Source organism: Pinus tabuliformis, chromosome 5_1, assembly GCF_031772625.1.
Source record: "Pinus tabuliformis cultivar Carrire ecotype Pingquan chromosome 5_1, CPIR1, whole genome shotgun sequence".
Taxonomy (NCBI): Eukaryota; Viridiplantae; Streptophyta; class Pinopsida; order Pinales; family Pinaceae; genus Pinus; species Pinus tabuliformis.
The window spans coordinates 226,160,626-226,180,058 of record NC_142305.1 but is presented as its reverse complement, the minus strand read 5'-3'; positions in this window follow the sequence as shown (position 1 = coordinate 226,180,058).

The window sequence follows — 19,433 nt, the reverse complement described above, 5'->3', positions numbered from 1 at the left end:
CTTTGTATTAAATGTTGATTAGTTTATTAATTATTAATATTTATTATGCATGTAATAGGTTTTATTAAATATTTAATTATGACATAGCTATTATAGATACCAATTATTATATTAAGGGATGAATTGTACAATACAAATACACACAAAAATAGTTAAAATTATTAAAATCTCCCCTTCAATGGTTTTTCAATGTAAACAGCCAGTGTCCCTTGTATTGTTTATTGCTAGATATAGAAGCAAAAATATAACCACCTATTTTACAACCACAAATCCTACCATGTTTCCACCTTTAAAGGAATGAAATGGAGGACTTCGATGCTGAAATTTGGTGCATGTGGAGATGGTTGTAAGTTTTCCACTATCAAGGTTTCACCACCCAGGAACATTGTACAACCAATTTACTTCCAAATCCATTTTGTGTATGGAGGGGTAAATAAAGGAATTTTATGCTAGTTTTTGATGTGCACATATGCATGTGTCATCACACCATAGGTCTTCATTTGACTTTATATGCCCCATTATGCCAAAAATATGAAGTTAACTTTTGACTTCACTTATGGTTGATTTTATAGCTTTGGGATTTCGTTTATATTGGATTGGTGTCTTAGTTTGCTTGATGGAGTAAGTGATTTTATGATTGTTTTTTTAAGGTCAACTTACGAAAAATACAAAAATTAATTTAAGTAATTATCATGGAATTAGGTCAAAGTTGTTGGGTTGTGTTCTATTCTTTCCACGACTAACCTACGTAGTTGAACGCGGGGTTAGAGGGGGGTGGTAGCCCCCCTTCGTTGCGCCGATTGCGCAGCGGGGGGGTCACAGGGGGGGCGGCAGCCCCCCCTGCCCGGGGGGTTTGAGGGGGGCGGGTAGCCCCCCTCTACGGGGTCCGGGGCAGCGCCCCGAGAAAAAATTTTTTGGACCCTATATTAGGTTGGGCAAACCTACCTATGGTTTTGTGCATGTTTTTCGCACATGGTATTGGATGCGATGGTTTTTCGGTCCATGGTATTGGATGCTTCGGCATGTATGAATATGTATTGTAACATTGAAATGAACATAATGAAAAATCAAGCTGGTAGTCCCAGTTTTGGGATCCAGGGAAAAATCTCTGTGCATATGTGTTTTATGGGTTATGCTCTCGCATTGTTTATTTTCTTTGTTTAAGAATTCGTATGCAGGTAATTTCTGTACAGGGTTAAAACCTACATTTGGTATCAGAGTTGTTTTGGCTTCAAGGGGACGCCTTTGTTGTTGAGGGGTTTCGCTCGGGCCTGTGGTAGACCCTGTTCAGTGGGAGATCTGCGAGATCGATTCTGGTGGTGAAAGAAGATGGCGAGCAGTGGAAAGATCGAGATTGAGAAGTTCAATGGTCAGAGTTTTGAGTTGTGGAAACTCAAGATGGAGGATCTGTTGGTCGATAAAGATCAGTGGATCGCGGTAGATCCGGGTACTAAACCATCGGGAGTGACCGATGAAGAATGGAAGAAATTGGATCGAAAGGCAAAGAGCACAATACGATTGTGTGTCTCGGATTCAGTATTGTTGAATGTATCAGGGAAGCTACGGCAAAGGCTTTGTGGGTCAAGTTAGGGACTTTGTACCAATCTAAGTCTCTGGTGAATAAACTGTTCCTGCGGAAAAAGCTGTATAACCTGAGGATGAAAGATGGAGACTCGGTGACAGAGCATCTGAATGCGTTTAATACTGTGGTAAGTCAATTATTATCTGTTGATATTAAAATTTCAGATGAAGATAAGTGCATCAGTCTATTGTGTTCTCTACCAGATTCGTGGGATAGTCTGGTTATTGCAATAGGTAGCAATGCAACTGCCTTGCAGTTTGATGAAATAGTCTCAGCCTTGCTGACGGAGGAGATGAGACGGAAGAATATGGACAACCAAAATGGTGATGCCTTGTATGTACGAGGACGGTCCCAGAACAGAAACAAAAATAAGTCATCGAGTGGGAGATCTAAATCTAGAGGGAGATCTAAATCTCCAGGAAAACCTACAAAGGTGGTGTGCTGGAAATGCGGAAAGGAAGGGCACTTCAGAAGGGATTGTAAATCTAAAGCTCCTGATAAAGGAAAGGGATCTGATGATGCTCCTTCTGCAGAGGCGAAAACCACCTCAGATGAAGGTGGGGATGTGTACTTGGCTTCTTCAAGTACACATGTAGATCATGAGGCATGGTTGATTGACTCAGGTGCATCCTTTCACTTCACTCCCCATAGAGAGTGGTTCTGCGAGTATGAGAAATACGATGGTGGTGATGTCTTCTTAGGAGATGATAGGAAGGCTAGAATCATTGGTCGGGGAAAAGTAAAGTTGAAGTTGCAAGGTGGAAGGGTTAGAACACTTCCGGGTGTTCTACATATTTCTGCATTGGCCAGAAATCTGATTTCTGTAAGCAAGTTGGATGATGCAGGTGTAAAGACGGTGTTCGAGAAAGATACCTGCAAGATGGTTCGAGGAGCACTGATATTGATGCGGGGAGTTAGGACTGGAACTCTGTACAAGCTGCAAGGTAGCACTGTTGTTGATGGGTGCAATAGTTCTATGGTTCCTGAAAATGGAGTAGAAAATCTAGTGGTCTCTGGAGAGAAGACCATGTTGTGGCATCAAAGGCTTGGACATATTGGAGAGAAGGGCCTTCGAATACTTCATGGTAAAGGTATGGTAGAAGGTATGAATGATAGCTCTCTGGATTTTGATTTCTGTGAAAATTGTGTGTATGGGAAGCAGAATCGAGTGAGTTTCCCCTCTGGTGGTAAGAGGACGAAACAAATATTAGAGCTTGTGCACAGTGATGTGTTTGGACCTGTGAAGGTTCCATCACTGGGTAAGTCTGTGTACTATGTATCATTCATAGATGACTTCTCAAGGAATACATGGATATATTTCCTTAAGAAGAAATCTGAAGTCTTTGACAGGTTTAAAGAATTTAAGGCTCTGGTGAAAAATCAGACAGAGAAGAAGATAAAGGTGCTGAGGACAGATAATGGTGGAGAATTTTGCAGCAAGGAATTTGAAGAATTTTGTAAGAAGTGTGGTATAGCACGGCAGAAGACTACTCCATATACACCTCAGCAAAATGGAGTCGCAGAAAGAATGAACAAGACGTTGATGGAAAGGGCAAGAAGCATGCTCAGTGGTGCCGGGTTAGGACAGGAATTCTGGGCAGAGGCGGTGGATACTGCACGTTACCTGATCAACAGATCACCCTCATCAGCGTTGGAGGATAAGACTCCACAAGAAGTATGGACTGGTAAGAAACCCTCTCTTTCACATCTGAGGGTATTTGGATGTGATGCATATGTACATGTTCCAAAGGAGAAACGAACCAAGTTGGATAGTAAATCTGAAAAGTGCATCTTTATTGGGTATAAGGATGGTTTAAAGGGTTATAAGCTTTGGAACCCAGTCACACGGAAGGTTGTGTACAGCCGAGATGTGGTGTTCAAAGAGGTAAAAGATATTATTCAATCTGAAGTCCAACCAAAGGAACCTGAGAAGATAGAGTTTGAGCCAAAGGAGGAAGAATCAGACTCTGCAGCAGAGGAGGAATCAGAAGATGAAGAGCCACAAACTCCGCCTGTGAGAAGATCAGGTCGAGAAAGAAGGCAGCCAGAAAGGTATAGTCCATCTGCTTTTAGTTCAAATTTTGCTTTGTCTGTTACTGATGATGATCCCAGAACTGTGAAGGAAGCAGTGGATTCAGAGGATGGAAAACTCTAGAAAGAGGCCATGGTTGATGAAATGGCATCTTTGCACAAAAATGAGGCTTGGGATCTGGTAGAGTTGTCGGCTGGAAGGAAACCCATTGGCAGTAAATGGGTGTTCAAGAAGAAGACTAATGCAGAAGGAAAGGTGGAGAAATACAAAGCTCGGTTGGTAGCAAAAGGTTATTCCCAGGTGCCGGGAATTGATTTTGGTGATATTTTTTCTCCTGTTGCCAAGGTAGCTTCTATTAGATTACTTTTATCTGTTGCTGCTGCTTTTGATTTTGAGGTAGAACAGATGGATGTGAAGACAACATTTCTTCACGGGGATTTGGAAGAGGAATTCTACATGAGGCAACCTGAAGGCTTTGCGGTGAAGGGTAAGAAAGAACTGGTATGCAAGTTAAAGAAGTCTCTGTATGGGTTAAAACAGTCACCAAGGATGTGGTATCAGAAATTTGATACATTTATACGGGGACTTGGCTTCACCAGAAGCAAAGCAGATCATTGTGTGTATTTTAAATTAATTGGTGACCGTGTTATTTATCTGGTCTTGTATGTGGATGATATATTGCTGGTTGGAAATGACAAAGAAGTTATCCAGGATTTGAAGACCCAATTGTCCTCCAAATTCGACATGAAAGATCTTGGTGCTGCAAACTATATTTTGGGCATGGAAATTAAAAGAGATCGGGCAAAGAGGAAACTCTGGTTAAACCAGAGGAAGTATGTCGAGACAATACTGCAGAGGTTTAATATGCAGGATAGTAAACCGGTGAAGGTTCCTATTCCTGTAGGTGTGAGGTTATCTGCTGAACAGTGTCCCAAGACACAAGAAGAGGAAGAGGACATGTCCCGTGTTCCATATGCAAGTGCAGTCGGTAGCCTGATGTATGCAATGGTCTGTACTAGACCAGACATTGCACATGCAGTGGGAGTATTGAGCAGGTTTATGTCAAAACCTGGGAAGGAGCACTGGACAGCAGTGAAGCGAGTTTTCAGGTATTTGCGTGGCACTAGTGATTATGGTTTGTGCTACCAAGGAAGACCAGGATTGGACAGAGTGTTGGATATTCATGGTTTTGTTGATGCAGACTGGGCTGGAGATCTGGATCAGAGAAGATCTACAAGTGGGTATGTGTTTAACCTATTTGGAGGTGCAGTCAGTTGGATGAGTAAGAAACAATCTGTAGTGGCACTATCAACTACAGAGGCAGAATACATGGCAGCCACTCATGCAAGCAAGGAAGCAGTTTGGTTGCAGAGATTGTGTTCAAGTATGGGGTTAGTACAGGGAGCTATAAGAATAGACTGTGACAGCCAAAGTGCAATTTTCTTGGCAAAGAACCCTGCTTATCATTCAAAGACAAAGCACATTGATGTTCAGTATCACTTTGTGAGGGATATGATAGAAGACAAAAAGGTATTGTTGGTAAAGGTGGACACTTTGAAGAATACTACAGATGCATTGACAAAATCTGTGAGCTCTGAGAAGTTCTCTTGGTGTAGAGAAACAATGGGTGTTTCAGGGCTGGAAAAATGACTAAGCTCTCCTGTGGCCCCCTGTGGAAAGAAAACAACAAGTGGGAGATTGTTGGGTTGTGTTCTATTCTTTCCACGACTAACCTATATTAGGTTGGGCAAACCTACCTATGGTTTTGTGCATGTTTTTCGCACATGGTATTGGACGCGATGGTTTTTCGGTCCATTGTATTGGATGCTTCGGCATGTATAAATATGTATTGTAACATTGAAAGGAACATAATGAAAAATCAAGCTGGTAGTCCCGGTTTTGGGATCCAGGGAAAAATCTCTGTGCATATGTGTTTTATGGGTTATGCTCTCGCATTGTTTATTTTCTTTGTTTAAGAATTCGTATGCAGGTAATTTCTGTACAGGGTTAAAACCTACAAAAGTTCTAAGAATAAATAATAAAATTATTTAAGTGATTTAGATATAATCTTAATTGTTTATCTCATGTGAGGCTTAATATTTAATCCTAGCCATTGATCACTTGGGAGATTGGGGTTATAGATCTTGGCTTAATGAAATTATAATATAGTCTAAGAAAGATGAAGACAAATTTTGTTCAGGAAGTGATTTTATCAAGAGAAATATGCTCAATTAGACAAAAGAGAAGTGAGCAAAATTGCAATAGCAAATTTCGGGAGAAAATTTCAAGGAATTTGAAGCTAGGAAAGAGAGAAGGTGAGTCAGCTAAAAAGGAGGATTGAATTATTGGAGGACGGTTAAAATATCCAGAGGCCAAATTCCTCAAGTGCGCAAGCACTGTATGGGGGAAAAGAGGGGTTGAATTACTGGTGAGGAAGGCTAAATTTTCTGAAGATCAAATTTCTTCAGTGGTGTCAATTTCCAGGGGCCAATTCCTTGAGGCTGATTTTTCCTAGTGGAGCCGAGTTCCAAGTTCCCATCAGTTGTTGTTTTCTTTATGTATTCTCTATGGATTTAGGCCCAAATTTTCCTAAGAATTTTAATATGAAGGAAGATTATGTTAGGCACAAATTTACTATTGTAGTGTAACTAATTTCCCATTTTATTTCCGGTGCATTTAATTTCTAAAAGTCAATATACTTGTTTGTTTATTTTATCAACAATAAATATTTGAGATAAAAAAGATTATGGGTTTTTAATAAAATGTTGAAATAAAATCAACCATATCTGGTCTAAAATATTTAACATGGTATTAGATAAATAGATACTTTATGGAGGATATCATATATAACAATGGTTTTATAGCAGCGAGTTGTTTTTTGCAACAAAAAAAAATTTGTGGTGAGGGTTTTGTGGCTAAAATCGATCTAGTAATATGGCATCAAGTCTGAGGTATGAAGACATGGTGGAGGGGCTTGTAAAATTCATTCCATGGAAGGATCGGATCACCCTTGTTTTAATGGCAAATGGTTTTTGGGAAATTGCAAGCCAAGATATTCAAGTTCCTTCGAATGCTACACAAGCAGCTGAACATAAAATAAAAGATATAAAAGCTAATGGCATCATTTTGGATGGTGCGGAGGATCACATAATGAAGAAGGATTTAATGTATAAATTGTGGATAGTCTTGTTGAGAAGTGTAGCAAGAAAATCTGAAATTGACTTTGCCTTGATCAAATTGAGAAAAATTGAATTTCCACATCAACAGTCAACTTGTTATCAGACGTGACATGGATTTTGTCACTCAATTAGCTCAATAAACTTGAGTTAAAGGGCTTGGAGTTCATTTATGCATGTGTGATTGCTAATTTGTAGCAATCCAATTCAGCTATTTCCAGTGGTATTCAGTTAAACTAGTTCTAATTGTTGATAGAACTAGTTGGAGGTCAATTGTGCAATAAGACAGTAGTCTAACTCAGTGATCATCCAATTAACTAATCAATCAACCAAAAATAGCTAGTGCATGCAGAGAATTCGAGTTCCCCGGTTGTGGTGGAGATTCCAAGGCAGTGTAACATTAGTTGTAGACTAGTCTTAAGTGTACAAATGTTACATGCAGTCAGAGGATCAACCTTGGGAATTGCACAATCAATTGGAGGAAAAATCCTAAAAAATAGGGGCCTAATTCAGGATTTGCACAAGGAAATAGGGGCTCAAGCAGAGGAAGAAATTGACTAAATTAGGGTCAAAGCTTCTCATTAAGCATAGAGATAGGTTATCATTAGAGGAATTTTGAGGTCTAAAATGGGCCTCCTAAGAAAAATGTACAACCAAAATAAAATTTATAAAAACCAATAAGATTCAAGATGATGATGTCAACCATGGGGGTTGATTCACCATTTTTGGAGTAAAAAACTAAAAAGATTAAAAAATAATAAAATAATAAAACTACTTTTTCAACTCGTATTTTCAATTTATCTCACTGTGATTTTACTCAAATTTTGAGTGGGAGTACTCATTAGATGCAAAATTTGATTTCCAAGGAGTACCCATGTTGCATACTTTGGATGAACCCTGCTACAAGAAAAATGAGAAATACATGAAAAACATGATTGCAATCACGTTTTTCATGTATTTCTCATTTTTCGTGTAGCAGGGTCCATCTAAAGTATACAACATGGATACTTCTTGGATGAGAAATCAAATTATGCATCCGACAAGTGTTGGCACTCGAAATTTGAGTAAACCCATAGGGAGATAAGTTGAAAATACGAGTTGAAAAATAGTTTTTTTCCCCTCAAATTTGTGGGCGTAATCTAATATTAATTTATTATTTCCACTATTATTTTATAATTTTCTTAGGAGACCCATTTTAGACCTCAAAATTCCCTTAATGTCACTTTCAAGTTGTGCTCAAAGCGGGCAAGCAATTGTAATACATTATTTATTCATCTGATTAATGCAAACACGCTTAAGGGGTTTTTACTAATTGGTTTCCCCTAGATAAATTTGTGTACCTGTTTATGTTATTGATGCATGTTTGTGAATGTTGTTCTAAATTGTGAATTAATTTCCTCATATCAGTAGAGTAGAATTGTGTCTCTTGATTTAGATTAAATTTCTTGAGCAGTTGCAATTCTATCACCAAATTTCTACATGGTATCGAAGAAAGATTCACATTGGAAAATGAATTTCAAAGTTGTTCCTCAAGAGGTTTGAATTTGCATCTTCATTGTAGCAGGATTTATTCAGAGTTGGTAGAATGACCTTCAATGGGCTGAGATTAGAGTATGTCTTGGAAGGCAGCTTGAATTCCATTACATGGAAGGATTGCATGGAGGCAGTGCTTGATGACAACGGATTGTTGGAATATGTTAGGGCAGACAATCCAAAAACAGGGTCATTTGATGCATATAAACTATCCCAATGGAAGAAAGATGTATCCAAGGTGAGGAGAATAATCTTAGAGGGAGTGTGAGATCAAATTGTCTCAAATATCCATTGAAAGGAAAATCTTTTCGCAATGTAGAAGGAATTGACTGAGCTATTCAAGAATAGCAGTGACCATAGAAAACTAGCCCTCAAAGACAAACTTCAAAATATCAAGATGCAAAAGAATGATACTATTCCGCAGTATCTCACCAAATTTACACAAATTTGGGATGAGCTTGGAGGGGTTCGTGTCAATGTTGCAAAAGATGACCTGGTGAGCCTAGCTCTTCTATACCTTCCCAAAAGATGGTATAGCTACCAAGACTCGATGAATGAGAGGGAGAAATTACCGAATTGGGAACGCTTATGGTATGATTTGGTACAAGAAGTGATCAGGCGGAATACCAGAGATGGAAGTTTATCCAAGGGAGAGGATGAAGAAAATTTTGCATTGGTTGGAAAGGGAAAGAAGGGAAAATGGAAGAATTCTAAAGCCAAACCAGAATCTAGCCAAGGGAGCAAGAAGAAACACTTGTCCAAAATAAAATGCTTTAATTGTCATGAATTAGGGCATTATGTTACAAAGTGTCCACACGAAAATTCTAGCAAGAAGAACTCGGGAGGAGTAGCAAGTGAAGCCTTAGCTTCATAGTTTGAGCTAGACTTCACCCTGATCACATGCATGGCTACCACTGTGATGGGAAGTGTGGTACTTGGACTCAAGTGCCCCGTTCCACATGATAGGGTGTAGAGAGTTTTTCAGTAATTTGGAGGAGAAAGATCTCCATATGCATATTGAGCTTGGGGACGACATAAGATACAATGCTACCAGGATTGGCACAGTAATCCCCTCTTCGCCGCAAAGATGTCATGTTTTTTTCTAGGCATAAACAGGAACCTCATCTCCATAGAAGTTAGGGAAGACCATGGTTATGATGTGACCTTCAATAAAGGTAAATCATTTGTGAGGCACATAGCCACTAGACAGGTGCAGCAAATCAGGGTTCGTGTGAAGAACATGTATAAACTTGATGTGGAATATTGTGTTGCATTAAGAAGTAAGGAAGAGAAAGTGCAGAGTCGCGATGTCGGTGAACTCTGGCATAGGAGATTAGGCCATTTGGATCATGGTGCCCTGAAAATTATGCAGAAAATAACCATTGGCCTCTCTAAAGGAGAACTTGAGTAGCAGGGTGTCTACAAAGGTTATACCTTGGGGAAGTATGTAAAATCCGCATTCCATGATCGAGATAGAAAAGCACATGCAGTCTTGGAAAGAGTCCACTCTGATGTTTTTGGACCTTTCTCGATAGCCACTACTGCTAGACATAAATACTTTGTTATTTTTATTGATGGTTTCTCAAGAAAGTGTTGGATCTTCTTCGTGTGGAAGAAGGATGAGACATTCTCAAAGTTTGTAGAATTCAAGGCACTAGTTGAAAAAGAGGTCAGCATGAAGTTGAAGGCTCTAAGGAGCGACAATGGAGGTGAGTATGTTTTGAATGAATTCAAGGATTTTTGTGAGAAAGAAGGAATTCAAAGAGAGGTGATAGCACCCCAAAACCTGCAGCATAATGCGGTAGCTGAGAGAAAGAACAAGAGCATTGTGGGAGCTACGAGACCTATGTTACATGACCAAGGCCTACCACTGCATTTGTGGGAAGAAGCATGTAACATAGCAGTCTACTTTCAAAACTGGAGTCCTCATCAGATGCTTGGTATGATTACATTGGAGGAGGCTTTCTAGGGGAGAAAGTTGGATGTGTCTCATTTCAGAATTTTTGGAGCCTCTATTTACTTCCATGTCTCCAAAGATTTGAGGAAGAAACTTGAGCCAATAGTAGAGTTGGGATTTTTTGTGGGTTACACCGAAACTCCACACAATTATCGGGCATACTTACCTTCCTTCATAATGAAAGTGGTGCAAAGGGATGTAAATTTTGATGAGGAGAAAGCGATGTGGTGCCCTCTTCAGAGGGAGCTTCTGATCCCACAAAAGAGGAGCTTTTAGCTCCAAAGAAGGAGCCTCAGGAAGTTGTGGAGCAACCACAAATAGAGGAACATAGATGAGGAAGAGTGGAGACATCCACTCCAGCAGAAACATCCAGAGAAGGTAGGAAAAGAAACAGGGAAGTTGATAGATTGGTGCAGGATGAAAGGGAGGATGTGGTAGCTCCTTCAAATTTGCGCAGGCAAATGAGGTCACCTAAGAGGTACACTTGCTATATGGCTCTAATCATTGATCTTGTGGACACTGAGCAATATTATTTTGAAGAAGTAGTTGAGAAACCAAGGTTGGTTGATGCAATGGCAAAAGAATACAAATTCATCATCAAGAACAGTGTTTGGGAAGTGGTCTCAAGATCATAAGATAAACTTGTTGTGGGTTCGAGATGGATCTTCAAGGTTAAGCATGCAGTAGACGAAAGCATAGAGAATTATAAGGCCATATTTGTGGCCAAAGGATTCTCTCAATTTGAAGGAATTGACTATGAGGAAGCATTTGATCCTATAGCAAGGTATTCATCCATTAGATCAATTTTTGCACTGGCTGTGCAGATGGGGCGGAAGATCCACCAGATGGATGTAAGCACAACATTTCTCAATGGTGTTATTGAGGAGGAAGTGTACATCGAGCAACCAAAAGGTTTTGAGACATTTGATCGGGAGCCTCATGTGTGCAGACTCAAGCAAGCATTGTACGATCTAAAATTGGCACCCCGAGCTTGGTATACTCGGATCAACACATATCTCACTGAATTGGGCTTCACCAAAAGTGAAGTGGATGCGAACCCCTATAATATTTTGGTAGAAAGTAAATTTCTTACCATTGTTTTATATGTTGATGATTTAATATTAGCAGGTGATGAAAAGTTGATCAGTGCTTGCAAGAAGGACCTTGCAAGAGAATTTGAGATGAAGGACATGAGGCTCATGCACTACTTCCTCAGGTTGGAAGTATGGCAAGGCAATGGGGAATTGTTTGTGTCTCAAGGTATTAAGTATGTCGACGAGATACTGCAGAGATTTCGCATGGAGAGTTGTAAGCCCATGGAAACACCTTTGTTAACCAACTGGAGGAAGGAGAGTGCCACTTCAGGTGAAGACGTTGATGCTACCATTTACCAGCAGCTAGTGGATTCACTAATGTATCTTGTGAACACATGACCATATATGTGCTTAGTCAACTAGTTGATCCAAGCTATGGTAAGGTCGACCAAATTGTATTGGAAGGAAGCGAAGCATGTTTTACGATACCTCAGAAGCACTACCTAGCATGGATTATGGTACAAAAGGACAGAGGGAGTGAATTTGTGTGGCTTCACAGATGAAGATTGGGCATGGATTCAATTCAACCAAAAGAGTACATCAGGTGGAAATTTCAGTGTTAGGTCTGCAGTTTTTTCCTGGTATAGCAAGAAGCATAGGTTTGTGGTGCTCTGTTGAGTCCCTATAATACTAGTGATCACCCCATTACTATTGTAGTTATACCCCTTATTTATATTGTTGTGCCCCTATTACCCCCATATTGTTATTTTTGTGCCCCATAGAATCCCTCTATTGTTATTTTTGTGGCTTTATATTATTATTGTTAGGTCGGCTGGATTATATTGTGACTCCTTAGACTCCTATATATAGAAAGGAGGTTTTGTCATTTGTATCATCCAAGAATTGTTCATTTATGTAATGTAAAGGAGGTTTCCCCCTCGAAGAGGCTGAATTCTAAGGCGTTGATCTATCTTTTCTATCTTTTCTTGAGTTGGTTTCATAACATTTGGTATCAGAGCTTTGGATTCTACGGTTTCGCTGCTCCAAACAGGTCATCGTGGAATTTTCCCTATAACTTGTTTTCTGTGATGTTTCAGAAGTCACAAAAGAAACTCATTTGAGAAGAAATCACGCTGAACCTTGGGTCCGAATTTCAGATATTTTCGCGCGATATTTGCGGAGATATGATCTAAGGAAGTTGGTCTTTTTGCAGACTCCTGAATTACATTCAAAACAGGTGACCTGGGGAAAATCGTCATAACTTTCCCTCTGGGGATCGGATTGAAATTTCGTAAGAAGGTACAGAAAGAGGACGGACTGTAGTTTCTTGTGTGTGTGTTTCAGATTCAAAGGTTGAAACAGTGACTCGTGGCACGTCGTACAATTTCGCTCTACTAAACCAGTCTAAAAGCAAGTCACTGTGGGAGATTTCACATAACTCTTCCTTGGAGAATCCAATTTGGCTCATACTTGTGGCATTGGAAAGAGGACGCAGAAGGCTACTACAGGTAGCAAATTCAGAACTGGATGATCCGAAATTACAGAGATACATCAGATTCAATATCAGGCTTCTATAAAGTGAAAAAAGGTGTGTAGTTTTTTTTTAAATTTTTGTGAAAGCTTGGTTTAACGGAATTCAAAGGGCATAGTAAAGCATTATTATCGGTAACTGATGCCCCGAGGAAAGAAAATGCAAACACCTAGTAAGGAACCTGAAAGCTCTAGCATGACTCATGAAGAAGAGGAAGAAATGCTACATGATATATCAAAATTACAAGAACAAGTGCAACAAATGTCACGCTCACAAAAGCTAACAGAAGCTAAGATAAGTGGCGTGGAATCTAAGATAAATGGCGTGGAATATAAGATAAAGGGTATGGAAGCTAAGATGGAGGATTCGATGGCAAATTTGAAGATAGATTTGAAGACAGACATGGAAGAATTGAAGAAGTTGCTACAAGAAAGGGTCACTAATGGTGAAAAGGTAGTAAAGGAAACTCATGATGAGAACAAAAGAAATGTTAATCATGATTCCATAGACGCTAATGTTGGATCGAAGAATCACCATATTCCAAAAATCAATATGAGGAAGTTTGATGGCAAGGATCCCGCCACATGGATATTACAGATGGAGCAATTCTTCGATCTCAATAATGTGCAAAACGCACAAAAGGTACGTATGGCAACTGTATATTTGGAACCAAATCAGTTTGTATGGTATCAATGGCTTTGCTCTCGTAAACAATTTATCACTTGGGCAATTTTTACGGAAGAATTGATAGCACATTATGAAGATACAAAAAGCAACACTTTTTTTAGCCAATTGATAAGTCTCAAACAAAAGGGTTCAGTAATGGAGCACATTGAGGAGTTCCAAAAATTGAACATAAGGGTAAAAGATATTCCAGAGGAGCATAGGATTGATGTGTTCATAGGGTCTTTAAAGGATAATATCCAACATGATGTTCGCCTTTGGGAACCTGATTCATTAGAGAAAGCATTCAGGTTAGCAAGAAAAATGGAAAGCAAAATTATGGCAACCAGGAAGCATACCACTCACAACTATAAAGACGGAAGTGTTGTTGCCCCTAGTCTTCCACAACCTATAAGGTTGACACCACAACAATTGGAAGAAAAAAGAGCAAAAGGGCTTTGTTACAGTTGTGATAGAAAGTACACTAAAGGTCATAAGTATGCTGAGAAGAAATTATTCTACATAGATTGTGAAGAGGAAGAAGAAAAGGAGCAAGAAAGGTCAAAAGAAGAAGATATACTCCAAGAACAAAGCCTAGATGAAGAACAAATAAATCCGACCATATCTTGTAATGCATTGGCGGGAATTACCACTCCTCAAACCATCAAGATAGAAGGACAAATCAAGAAGAAAAAGGTAATAGTGTTGATTGATTCAGGAAGCACCCACAATTTTATTCATTGTAGGGTAGCAAAAGAATTGAATTGCTTCCTATATCCAGCACCAGAGTGTCAAGTGATGATTGCAAATGGAGGAACAATAAATTTCTCTGGAAAGTGCCATAATATCAAGCTATCCATGGGAGAATATGTATTGACTAGCCCAATGCTTTACATTCCAATGGGAGGTGCTGATGTTGTACTAGGAGTCCAATGGCTACAATCCTTGGGTACAATAGCTTTTAATTTTCAAGAACTTTTCATCAAATTTTCTACGGAAGGAAAGGAAGTTGAATTAAGGGGTATTGCAGGGAAACCAGGAAAGATAATCAGCTCTAATGGCATGACTAAGCTTCTTAAAAAGGAGCAAAGAGGTGTAATTGCACAATTATGTTCGCTAGATGTTTCCACATTGGAATCATCTATTTATCCAGATCTCCAAAATGTCCTGGACAATCATTCCAAGGTATTTGAGACTCCCAAAGTTCTCCCACCTATGCGTGATCATGATCATGCTATTCATCTGATTCCAGGAAGTGTTCCTCCAAACATCAGGCCGTACAGATATCCCTATGCCGAAAAAAGTGAAATTGAACGTATGGTTGCAGAAATGCTAGAGGTTGGTATAATTCAACCAAGTCAAAGTTCTTTCTTAGCTCCAGTAGTGACGGCTACTTTGCCACCAGCTCGCTGCGTAGACCTAAGAAATAGCCTAATTTGGCCATTTGGGGATGCGTAAGCAGGCTCGACCAAATAGTAGGGTCGGACTCACTATTCATATGGTAGAGGACAAAACCTCCCTCAAGCGCTTGCTTCATTCATCCAATGGGTTAGGACATGACTTCCTAGGTAACCGTAAGGTTGATCCATCCAAGTCTAAGCAGTGCCTTCTAAGCTTCATGAATCCAAGCTAGGGCATATAGGTCTGAAGGTGGATAGGAAGAAGGATGGATCATGGCACATGTGTCCGGATTATAGGGAGCTCAACAAGCTCACTATTAAAGATAAGTTCCCCATTCCTGTTATTGATGAATTATTGGATGAATTACATGGATCAATTTACTTCACCAAGTTGGATCTTCGTTCGGGATATCATCAAATCAGAATGAAGATTGAAGACATTCCGAAAATGGCATTTAGAACTCATGAGGGTCATTATGAATTTTTGGTCATGCCTTTTGGCCTTACCAATGCACCTTCAACATTTCAAGGTTTGATGAATTCAATTTTCAAACCATTCCTTAGAAAATTTGTGTTAGTATTTTTTGATGATATACTAATCTACAGCAAGTCTTGGAAGGATCATGTTGAACATGTTGACAGGGTGCTACAACTATTGGAGGAGAAACAATTATATGCAAAAAGATCAAAATGTTTCTTTGGAGTCCAAGAGGTGGAATATTTGGGTCATATTGTATCTCATGGAGGAGTTAATGTAGACCCTAGCAAAATTAAAGCCATTAAGGAATGGAAAATCCCCACATCCATAAAGCATATGCGAGGATTTCTTGGGTTGACAGGGTATTATCGCAAGTTTGTTAAGAATTATGGGAGAATAGCAACACCTCTAACAACATTTGATGAGCCCCAAATTTTGGTAACATTTTGGGCTCATTTGGCCTACTTACCTTGCTCAACCCTTCATTTTTCATCACTTATGCATCATTTCTTAGTATATTCATGTTATTTGTAGGAAGGAGGGCAGTCACTATGCCTAGGTGGCTAATACATGTTTATTTCAGGTTTTTTGACATTAAATGGAGCAAAACCACGCAGATGAGGCAAGGAGACAGCCAAGGTGGCATTGCGGTTTTGTAGGAAGGTTGTCCACAGCCTTGAATGATCTTCCTCGTGATCTCCACCCCAACTCCGAGCTCCAACAGCTATCACCATCGAGCTAGAAGGCAGCCAACGGATTCTAAAGGAACAGCAGTTTACTTTTAGTTGGTCAGCCAAGCCCCACTAATTTAGGAGGCCAGCTTGGCCCTCATAATGTATAAATATTGAGGTTGTAGCCTTTGATGGGAACTTTTGAACCTTTGTTGCAAATTTTGAAGTACGAGCTACAGCTCTGTTTTGCTCTTTGTAAGCCATTTTTGGCATGTTGTTAGACTTTTGACTATGATATTTTAATAAAAGGCAGGCAGATTCAAGTTCAGTTCTGAGTTCTTAGAGGAGCTATAGCTCTCAGGGTTGGGCCCAACCTGAGAGCAATAGGCCTCCTTTCTTTGTATTGTTACTTGTCTTTCCTTCAGCATTATATTTCTTGTCCTTTACATGCACTTGGAAACACAGTTTGCTGATTCGGATTTCTTGGTGTGGTTACATAGGTTAGTGTTATGAACAAAGTTGCTTTCAGTAGTTTAGATTAGAGTGATCAGAGCTCCAAAAAAGGGTTGAATGCACCCTCACTTTCACCTCTGTTTGGGGACCGGAAGTGCAGCCCGTGCCACCCACCAAAAACACAGTTTTACATGTTCATGCAAGCTTTAACGTAATATTTTCAATTGTAGAAGTGTCCATGCATTTAGATCTTGTGGAATAACTCTTTGTTTCAGCATCATGCACGCTTTTCTCTTAAACTACATTGTTGTTCTTTGGTTTCTAATAAAACAGTTAGAGTAGGTTGATGACATTTCGGTTATACGCAAGACAGAGGTGATTTGTTTCATTTACACTGCGCAGCATCACTCTATCATTTCCTTATCCTTCTCAGCCGTGCCTAAGCCATCTCCTCATCTCCCAGCTAGATCATTTGCCTCCCAACTCTGCTATTATCCACGTTGTTTTATCTTTTCGGCCTTCCATTGCCTCTACCCTCCTATCGACCAACCAGCTTTACACACCCCCTCTCCATCTCATCTCTCTGTCCATAAGCCATCACAAGCTCCCCTATCGTCCTCCCTATCCACTCATACAGCTCATTCACCCATCCATCACCCAAAACTCCGATTGCAGAACATCCTTTAGAAGTTAGCAGACTTCATGTAGAAATCCTGAACTTTTGTGGAATGATGTTAGGGATCCCTTGGACCCTCTCAGAAGTCCTCCTGACCTTTTCCAAGCCTTCCTCCCCTTGATCTACCCCTTCACAGTCAAGACCCAGTAAGAAGCACAGTCATAATAACTCCAACCACTTGAGCAAAAGTACAAAAACATGTTCTCTTCAGATGAAAGTAGTTTAGACCCATGCATCTCATCTCAATAGAAGTAATGACATCACTTTTAGAAGTTGCATTCCCACCATTGCATCATAAGGATTAAGCTGGTCAAATTAGGGTTTACTAGGGTTTCCATGTTTTGTTGGCCTTCAGTTCATTCTTGCAAAGTAGGTTAATTTCCTTTGAGATAGCTTTCGTTCATCACTTAAAAAGCTTCTTCTGAGAACATATAGAAGTTGGCTTGAGCCCTAGTGGACTTGCGCCAGCTGACCAAGTGACAGCTGCGACAAGAGCTAGTACTTGTGCATACAGCACCGTCGCTTCCAAGTTTGTTACGAACTACCGGGTTGATAAAATTAGAGAAGGAAACCCCAAGAGTTGTAGCATTATTGCTACAATACTGGAGCCCACCATCTTTTTGGTGCTATTGCTGGGGAAGCGTCAGAGTATTAGTAATTGTTGCTTTTCTACTCTCGCCTTCTGCCAAGTAGTTTATTTCATTTCCATTCTGCAAAAGTAGCATAGACATTTCCTGCTTTCATAGATTAGCATTTCAATTCCGCAATTTCAATTTTTCAAGCATAGATTAGCATTTCAATTCTGCAAGCGTAGACTAGCATTTCCATTCCTGCAATTCCATTTGAGCAAAGTAGATTAGTTCTTTCCTGCTTTCATTTCAATTCTGCATTTTCATTTCAGCAAGATATTTAGTTGTAGATCAATCTGTTTCAGTTTTTGCAGGTACCAGAGAAAAAACAAAAGCAATCAAAAAAGTCTTTCCATTTCATGCCTCGTAGGAATCGAGATAAAACAGGAAAATTCTTACCCAACACCCCCACCACATCACTGAGTCACCCTTCTCTCTTCTTCGGTGACAGTGATCCTGAAGAACCTATAGGTGAACCTCCTGAGATATACGAAGATCCTATAGCAGAAGAAGAATTAGAGACCATCCCATCTGAAGCTATGGCTGACAATAGGGGAGAAGATGAGAGAATAGAAGGTGCCTTCCCCATCCGAGAAACCAATGGAGACATGAAAATGAAGAACATTAGCCCCTCCGCTTTACCTCACTTCCATGGACTGACTACTGAAGATCCTGATACCTTCCTGTTTGAGTTTGTTGTCCTTTGTCGAACCTATGACTATACTGAAGATGAGCAGAAGCTGAAACTCTTCCCTTCAACTCTTAAGGATGCAGCATTACGCTGGTTCATGGGCTTACCTGGGAATAGTATCACCACTTGGGCTCAGATGCAGCAAGCTTTCAATACCAAGTACTGGGACTACTATAGGTCCAAGGAAACCAAGGGAGAAATCTTTCGGATAACCATGGGAAATGATGAGTCCTTAGAGGATTATGAGGAAAGGTTCCAACTTAGCTATAAATGGGCCAGGTGCACACTTGACCCTGAATCCCTCAAGTTGGTCCTGCTCCGAGGAGTCCCTGAAGACCTCTTAGATACCCTTCACATGTTAGCTGGAGGAGATATTTACCAACTGCCTTATGAGGACATAAAGACTGTGTTTAGAAACCACTCTAGGGCAGCTCGGAAACGAGGTAGAGGAAACCTCCTCTCAGCTGGTATTCCTTTCTCCAAACATGAGTTTTCAAATCAATTAGAGGATCTCAAAAGTGAGGTGAGACAGACCATTGCCATGCAACTTGATACATTCAGGATCCAGCAGAAGAATGAAGAAGCTGAGAGGGCCTTGGCTATCTTCTGCCCTAGATGTACAAGGAGACACCCTAAGAACGAATGCCCATTACATTCGGTTGAGGTATGTTTCGTTTGTGAGGAGGACCATCCCACAAATCAATGTCCAACCTTACCTGGGCTTAAAGCCATGTACCAAGGGACAGAAGCCCCCACTGAACCTCTCTATTTCCTCAACCAAAGGAGGCCACAAGGACCTAGACCTTACCAGCAGGGGATGCAAGGGGCACCCCAAGCTTATTACAGCCCCAACCAATCTACTCCTATGCCTTCCTGGGGTCCCCCTGCTCATCCTTCCTGGTCTGTGCCTCCTCCATGGTCTTATCC